We start from the raw sequence: 8893 nt of genomic DNA, 5'->3' as shown, positions 1-8893 counted from the left end.
TTGGGGTTCCAAAACCATATATTGTTATTGGGTTTCGTCACATGTTGGCATAGTTCGTATCAGTTGGTATTCAGAGCCTTGGATTCAAAGGCAAGTTTCAATTTATCTTGTAATTTCGTATTTTTTGTGCTCAAAGAAAGCAAAAAAAAAAAAAAGGAAAAAAAAAAAGAAAGGAAAGAAAATATCTGCGTAATCTTCAATATGGTATCTTTATTCTTGTGCTCCTAAATTTCTATATTCTTTAGCATTTATCTCTATAGAGATTACTTGCATCTCTTAGGACTTTAATTCTTGATTCTTGTGATTTGTTTGATTGATTCTCACTTTGAATTGCAATTTGATTCTCGATTGTTCTTGAGTTCAATTAAGAGTGAAAAGAAGATACAACGAGCGGAAAAAGGCAGAGTGGTGAGAATATAAGAGGGTAAAAGCCGATTGAGTGTTAAACACGAGTGTGAGTGACATCATATTGAGGGAAACACGTGAGGGAGTGTTTGTGAGGTTTTTAATAATATCTTGCAGATCTTTTAACATGTCACAAAACGGAGGAGATAATTCAACTGAAGAGGGGCAACAACCAGGCATTTCAAAGTTCCAAATGCAAGCATTGGTGAGCGAGATGAGGCGGGTAATGAGAATGGAGTTGGAGCAAATTCATGAAAGGATAGACAAATTGGAGGAGGAGACAACAAAGAGGTAGTACCCGCCTAGGCGAGTGCAACCAAGGGCACAATGCGGTGATGCTGAAGATGAAGAAGACTTAGAGGAACTCGATGAACGTCCAATGCACGGAGGAAGGTTTGAACGTGGGTATAGAGGTGCTAACAATGGAAGAAGGCCTAGGCAAGATGACGATTTGGGAAGTATCAAGGTGACGATTCCGCCATTTCAAGGCAGAAAGGACCGGGAGGCTTATCTAGAATGGGAGAAGAAGATAGAAATGGTCTTCGAATGTCATAACTACTCCGAAAACAAAAAGGTAAAGCTTGCTGCAATTGAATTCACAGATTATGCTATTATTTGGTGGGATCAATTGTTGAAGGAAAGGAGGAGAAATTACGAGCAACCCGTTGAAACGTGGGATGAGATGAAGGCCATCATGAGGAAACGTTTCATTCCAAACTACTACCATAGAGAGTTGTTCAACAAGTTACAACGCCTAACTCAAGGATCGAGGAGCGTCGATGAGTACCACAAAGAGATGGAAGTTGCTATGATCCAAGCAAGTGTACAAGAAGATAGGGAAGCTACCATGGCTAGATTCTTACATGGCTTAAATCGTGAAATAGCAGATGTTGTGGAGATGCAACACTATGTGGAATTGACGGATATATGGTGCACCAAGCTATCAAAGTCGAACAACAACTGAAGCGGAGGAATTTGGCTAGGAAAGGAACAGGTGCAATCACTTCAAATTCGTGGAAGGCAGCACCTAAACGGGATGAATGGCCATCAACCAACCTAAATTCGAACCTTCTAAGGATGCCAAACCAGCGACAACATTCAAACAAGGTAACACTGAACCCTCCACTTCTATGAATCGAGATATGAAATGTTTCAAGTGCCATGGCAGGGGACACATAGCTAGTGAGTGTCCTAACAAAAAGGTTATGGTGATAAATGCCCAAGGGGAGATCGAATCGGAGGATGAAAAGGAAGACGAGGTAGATGAGCTGCCATCTTTTGGAGATACATACGAAGGGCAATATGATGCAGAGGGTGAGTTATTAGTGGCAAGACGAGCTCTTAGTGCACAAGGTAAAGAAGAAGAGAACAATCAACGAGAAAACTTATTTCATACTCGTTGTATTGTAAATGGTAAGGTTTGCAGCGTTATTATTGATGGTGGGAGCTGCACTAATGTTGCAAGTACTGAATTAGTTGAGAAATTGGGTTTTCCTACCTTGAGGCATGCTCGACCATACCGACTTCAGTGGCTAAACAATAGTGGAGAAATCAAGGTGACAAAGCAAGTGTTAGTGGCATTCTCCATTGGCAAGTATGAGGATGAAGTGTTGTGCGATGTGGTGCATATGCAAGCATGCCATGTCCTATTGGGGAGACCATGACAGTACGACGGTCGAGCAACACATGAAGGGTACACCAATAGGTACTCTTTTATCATTAAAAAGCAACCCATGACACTTGTACCGTTAAGTCCCAAGCAAGTTCTTGAAGATCAACTCAAGATACAAAAAAAGAGTGAGAAGTGTAAAGAAAAACAGAGAGATGGTGAGATTGAGAGAAAAGAAAAGGAGAGAAGAGAGGAGATAAGTGTAAAAACAAAAGAGAGTGATAAAAAAAATGAGAGCGAGCGAGAGGAAAAATACAACTTCATTGCAAAAAAAAGTGAGATCAAGAGAGCTTTATTATCACAACAGCCCCTTATAGTACTTATGTACAAGGAGGCCCTTTTGAGTACTAACAAACTTGTCGGATCATTGCTGAGCAATGTTGTTTCACTTTTGCAGGAATTTGAAGATGTCTTTCCCGAGGAGATACCGCCAGGCTTACCACCAATTCGAGGAATTGAGCACCAAATTGACTTCGTACAAGGTGCAACAATTCCAAACCGACCAGCCTATCGATGTAGTCCCGAGGAGACAAAGGAACTTCAACGGCAGGTTGATGAGCTACTGGAGAAAGGACATATTAGAGAGAGTATGAGCCCTTGTGCAGTTCCGGTGTTGCTAGTACCTAAGAAGGATGGGACATGGAGGATGAGTGTTGATTGTCGAGCCATCAACAATATCACGGTAAAGTATCGTCATCCTATTCCTAGACTAGATGATATGTTAGATGAATTGCATGGGTCTTGCGTGTACTCTAAAATTGATCTTAAGAGTGGTTATCATCAAATTAGAATGAAAGAAGGTGATGAGTGGAAAACTGCATTTAAAACAAAATATGGCTTGTACGAATGGTTGGTTATGCCTTTTGGGTTTACTAATGCACCTAGTACTTTTATGAGGCTCATGAACCATGTTTTACGTGCATTCCTTGGTAAATTTGTAGTTGTGTATTTTGATGATATTCTAATTTACAGCAAAAACCTTGATGATCACGTTGAACACCTAGCACTTGTTTTAAAGGTTTTCAGGAGAGAAAGGTTGTTTGCTAATCTTAACAAATGTACTTTATGTACAGACAAACTTGTGTTTCTTGGTTATGTTGTTAGTGCTAAAGGTATAGAGGTTGATGAGGAAAAGGTGATGGCGATTCGAGATTGGCCAACGCCTACATCGGTAACTCAAGTAAGGAGCTTTCATGGCTTAGCTGGATTTTATAGGCGCTTTGTTCGAGATTTCAGCAGCATAGCAGCACCTCTTACAACATTTATCAAAAAGAACGTTCCATTCAAGTGGGGAGAGGAGCAAGAAAGGGCATTTCAACTCATCAAGGATAAATTGACGAATGCACCATTACTTGTTTTGCCTAACTTCACTAAAATGTTCGAAATTGAGTGTGATGCATCAGGTATAGGTATTGGCGGTGTACTAATGCAAGAAGGAGGACCAATTGCATACTTTAGTGAAAAATTAAGTGGGGCAGCTTTAAACTATCCTACATATGACAAGGAATTGTATGCATTGGTTCGAACTCTAGAGACGTGGCAGCACTACCTGTGGGCAAAAGAGTTTGTGATTCATAGCGATCATGAATCCTTGAAGCATCTAAATGGACAATATAAATTGAGCAAGCGTCATGCCAAGTGGGTGGAATTCATCGAAACTTTTCCTTATGTTATCAAATACAAGAAAGGTAAGGAAAACATAGTTGCTGATGCATTGTCACGAAGGTATGTTTTGCTTTCAACACTTAGTACTAAGTTGCTTGGATTTGAGTATATTAAGGACTTGTATGCAACTGATTCTGATTTTGGTGATTATTTTAAAAATTGCACTAATGGGGCATACGGGAAGTTCTATTTACATGATGGTTTTTTATTTCGGGAGAACAAGTTATGTGTGCCACATTCATCTTTGCGTGAATTACTTGTTCGGGAATCACATAGTGGTGGTTTGATGGGGCACTTTGGGGTGGCTGAGACTTTAGGTGTGTTGCATGAGCATTTCTTTTGGCCACGCATGAAACATGATGTAGAGAAAATTTGTGCAAGATGCATTAGTTGCAAGCAAGCCAAATCTAGGCTTCAACCACATGGTTTGTACACTCCCTTGCCTATTCCAAATGCACCTTGGGTTGATATCTCTATGGATTTTGTTTTGGGTTTACCTAGGACAAAGAGGGGGAGAGATTCTGTTTTTGTGGTTGTTGATAGGTTCTCTAAAATGGCTAACTTTATTGCATGCCATAAAACCGATGATGCATCACATGTAGCGAATTTATTTTTTTGTGATATTGTTAGGTTGCATGGCATGCCAAGGACTATTGTTTCTGATAGAGATGCAAGGTTTTTAAGTTACTTTTAGAAAACTTTGTGGGGTAAGTTAGGAACTAAATTGTTGTTCTCTACTACATGTCACCCACAAACTGATGGTCAAACGGAAGTAGTGAATATGACTTTGTCTACTTTATTGCGTGCAATTATACAAAAAAAACTTGAAAACTTGGGAAGATTGTTTACCGCATGTTGAATTTGCTTATAATCGCTGTGTTCATTCTGCAACTAAGTTTTCACCATTTGAGATTGTTTATGGTTTTAATCCTTTGACTCCTTTGGATTTAACCCCTTTACCTTTGGATGAGCGTGTTAACTTAGATGGCGAAAAAAAAGCAGATTTCGTAAAACAACTTCATGAGAAGGCAAGGCAACATATAGAGCGTCGGATTGAGCAATATGTCAAGCAAGCTAATAAGGGACGCAAGAAAGTTGTCTTCGAACCAGGAGATTGGGTGTGGCTAGATATGAGAAAGGATTGGTTTCCTCAACAAAGAAGATCTAAACTTCTTCTAAGGGGTGATGGACCATTTCAAGTGGTGGAACGTATCAATGACAATGCGTACAAACTTGAACTATCTGGTGAGTATGGTGTTAGTAATAGCTTTAATGTTTCTGACTTATCTCCATTTGATGTAGGTGATGCAGATTTGAGGACAAATCTTTCTCAAGAAGGGGAGAATGATGCAAATGGAACCATAAGAGACGAAGTCCACCAAGAGCCACTAAGCTTGCCAAGCGGACCAATCACAAGACTTAGAGCCAAGCATTTCAAGGAAGCATTATATGGGCTGATTCAAGAAGAAGTTGAGATGGCAAATAATTGGAGGCCCAACATGAGTTCAAATCCATGTACAAGCCCATTCACAATTCAAATGGACCCAAATCAGATTGAAGGGAAGTCAATCACAAATATATCAGTTATGGAAGGGTCTAATTGAAGTAATCACGTTTCAAGGCTTTGGAGAGTCTTTCACTTGTGCAATTTCAGCCTTAGAATATCAATATTCTGATTTAGACGTTTCCTTAATTTAGAATCAATAATTGTCAATTAGATTGGCTGATTTGTGGCTAATTTGATTGGATAGATAATAATTCCTTGTCCTTAGTTTATTTCCATAGATTAGAGAATATTGAACCCTATATAAAGGGGGCTAAGTTGTATGTTTCAGCAATCAATTCAGAAATCATTTTGTGAGGCAATAGTATTCTTCTTTCTATCTTGAAAGAGCTTTTGAACTTATCAAACAATCAGACTTATCATCAAGATTCTTGAATCCATCTTGAACTCTTGGTGTGGCGTCTTCGTATCCATTGTAATCTTGGTTCGTGATTTACTAATCATTGGGTCAAGGTTCGACAAACTTGTTTCTTTGCGGGGTCTTGGGTTTCCAAAACCATATATTGTTATTGGGTTTCGTCACATGTTGGCCTAGTTCATATCATCCGGCGGCATTCGAAAGCTATTTCAGCTGGCTACGATTCCTGTCTTATGGCAAAAATCCAAATTCAGACTCGAACATGGTCAAAATTGGATTCCAAAAGCGATCATGAAAATACGTACTATAGTTCGAGGAAATGAATGTGCATCGAGAAACGTGCGCAAAAACACTCGCTAGAAGAGATACGCACATAAGTAAAAGTAGAAAAAGCATGCACAAAAGTACTCACGCAAAAGTGCATTCGCAAAACGGATCATGAAAACACAAGCTACAATCCTAGGACATTAATACAAATCAACAAACATGCATAAGCACACTCGCTCAAATGGACATGCACAAACGTACATGTAAAAAACATGCGCAAAAGTGCATTCGCAACAACGTTCTCAAAAACACGAACTACAATACTAGAACTTTAATACGCATCAACAAACAACGGCAAAAACACTAGACAAAAAAGATACAGTGGAGTGTAGAAATAAAAACCTACGTTAACGTTTACGTGGGTTTTTTTCGGATTAATTTATATTTCTATATTAAATGGTGGATGTGGTATCTTATAGGTACAAATCGAAAATTAGGTGTCCAGGAAGCAAAAATGATCAAAGAGTAAGAAAAGAGTTGCAATATGGAAAATAAAATAAAATTAGAAGAGAGAATCCCCGAACATCTTTGGTAGTGTCCACGAAGTCGAGCGTAACTTTCTCATCCGGACTCCAAATCAACTGGTTTCGGACTCGAACATGGTCAAAATTTGATTCCAAAAGAGATCATGAAAATACGTACTAAGTTCGAAGAAATGAATGCACATCGAGAAACGTGCGCAAAAACACTCGCTAGAAGAGATACGCACATAAGTAAAAGTACAAAAGGATGCACAAAAGTACTCACGCAAAAGTGCATTCGCAAAAATGATCATGAAAACAGAAACTACAATCCTAGGACAGTAATACAAATCAACAAACATGCATAAGCACACTCGCTCAAATGGACATGTATAAACGTACATGTAAAAAACATGCGCAATAGTGCATTCGCAACAACATTCTTAAAAACACGAACTACAGTACTAGGACTTTAATACGCATCAACAAACAACAGCAAAAACACTAGATAAAAAAAAGAGACAGTGAGTGTAGAAATAAAACTCTACATTTACGTTTACGTTGATTTTTTTTCGGATTATTTTATATTTCTATATTAATTGGTGGATTTGGTATCTTATAGGTATAAATCAAAAATTAGGTGTCCAGGAAGCAAAAATGATCAGAGAGTAAGAAAAGAGTTGCAATAAGGAAAATAAAATCAAATTAGAAGAGAGAATCCCCGAACATCTTTGGCAGTGTCCACGAAGTCGAGCATAACCTTCTCATCCGGACTCCAAATCAACTGGTTCCGGCGGCATTGGAAAACTATTTTAGCTGGCTACAATTCCTGTCTAATGGAAAAAATCCAAATTCGAACTCGAACATGGTCAAAATTGGATTCCAAAAGCGATCATGAAAATAGGTACTATAGTTCGAGGAAAGGAATGCGCATCGAGAAATGTGCACAAAAACACTCGCAAGAATAGATACGCACATAAGTAAAAGTACAAAAGCATGCACAAAAGTACTCACGCAAAAGTGCATTTGCAAAAAGGATCATGAAAACACAAACTACAATCCTAGGACATAAATACAAATCCACAAACATGCATAAACACACTCGCTCAAATGGACATGCACAAACGTCCATGTAAAAAACATGCGCAAAACTGCATTCGCAACAACATTCTTAGAAACACGAACTACAGTACTAGGACTTTAATAAGCATCAACAAACAACAGCAAAAACACTAGATAAAAAAGATAAAGTGGAGTGTAGAAATAAAACTCTACGTTTACGTTTACGTGGATTTTTTTTTGGATTAATTTATATTTCTATATTAATTGGTGGATTTGGTATCTTATAGGTACAAATCGAAAATTAGGTGTCCAGGAAGCAAAAATGATCAAAGAGTAAGAAAAGAGTTGCAATTAGGAAAATAAAATAAAATTAGAAGAGAGAATCCCCGAACATCTTTGGTAGTGTCCACGAAGTCGAGCATAACTTTCTCATCCGGACTCCAAATCAACTGGTTCCGGCGGCATTAGAAAGCTATTTCAGCTGGCTACAAAATAATTACTATAGTTCGAGGAAATGAATGCGCATCGAGAAACGTGCGCAAAAACGCTCGCCTGAAGAGATACACACATAAGTAAAAGTACAAAAGCATGCACAAAAGTACTCACGCAAAAGTGCATTCGCAAAAAGGATCATGAAAACACAAACTACATTCCTAGGACATTAATACAAATCAACAAACATGCATAAGCACACTCGCTCAAATGGACATGCACAAACGTACATGTAAAAAACATGCGCAAAAGTGCAGTCGCAACAACGTTCTTAAAAACACGAACTACAGTACTAGGACTTTCATACGCATCAACAAACAACATCAAAAACACTAGATAAAAAAGATACAGTGGAGTGTAGAAATAAAACTCTACGTTTACGTTTACGTGGATTATTTTTCGGATTAATTTATATTTCTATATTAATTGGTGGATTTGGTATCTTATAAGTATAAATCGAAAATTAGGTGTCCAGGAAGCAAAAATGATCAAAGAGTAAGAAAAGAGTTGCAATAAAGAAAATAAAATAAAATTAGAAGAGAATCCCTGAACATCTTTTGTAGTGTCCACAAAGTCGAGCATAACTTTCTCATCCGTACTCCAAATCAACTGGTTTTGGCGGCATTGGAAAGCTATTTCAGCTGGCTACCATTCCTGTCTAATGGCAAAAATCCAAATTCGGACTCGAACATGGTCAAAATTGGATTCCAAAAGCGATCATGAAAATCCGTGCTATAGTTCGAGGAAATGAATTCCCGTCGAGAAACGTGCGCAAAACACTTGCTAGAAGAGATACGCTGATGCGATCTCTTGAGTATCATAAATATTTCCTACGAAACGTAAGATCTATTCTATATTATTTCTCTCTGCATTCTCTAAACCCTAGCACA

General features: G+C 38.3%; 1 pseudogene; it reads left to right on the top strand.

Moving 5' to 3' along the window:
- The first annotated feature begins 283 nt into the window (after nt 1-283).
- Nucleotides 284-5477, top strand: LOC105967789 (uncharacterized; annotated as a pseudogene).
- Nucleotides 5478-8893: the final 3416 nt, after the last annotated feature.

This window comes from Erythranthe guttata, chromosome 8, assembly GCF_056151865.1.
Source record: "Erythranthe guttata isolate IM_541 chromosome 8, IM_541, whole genome shotgun sequence".
NCBI classification, from domain to species: domain Eukaryota; kingdom Viridiplantae; phylum Streptophyta; class Magnoliopsida; order Lamiales; family Phrymaceae; genus Erythranthe; species Erythranthe guttata.
The sequence above is the reverse complement of the archived record's forward strand: the minus strand, read 5'-3'. Positions and strand labels throughout refer to the sequence as shown.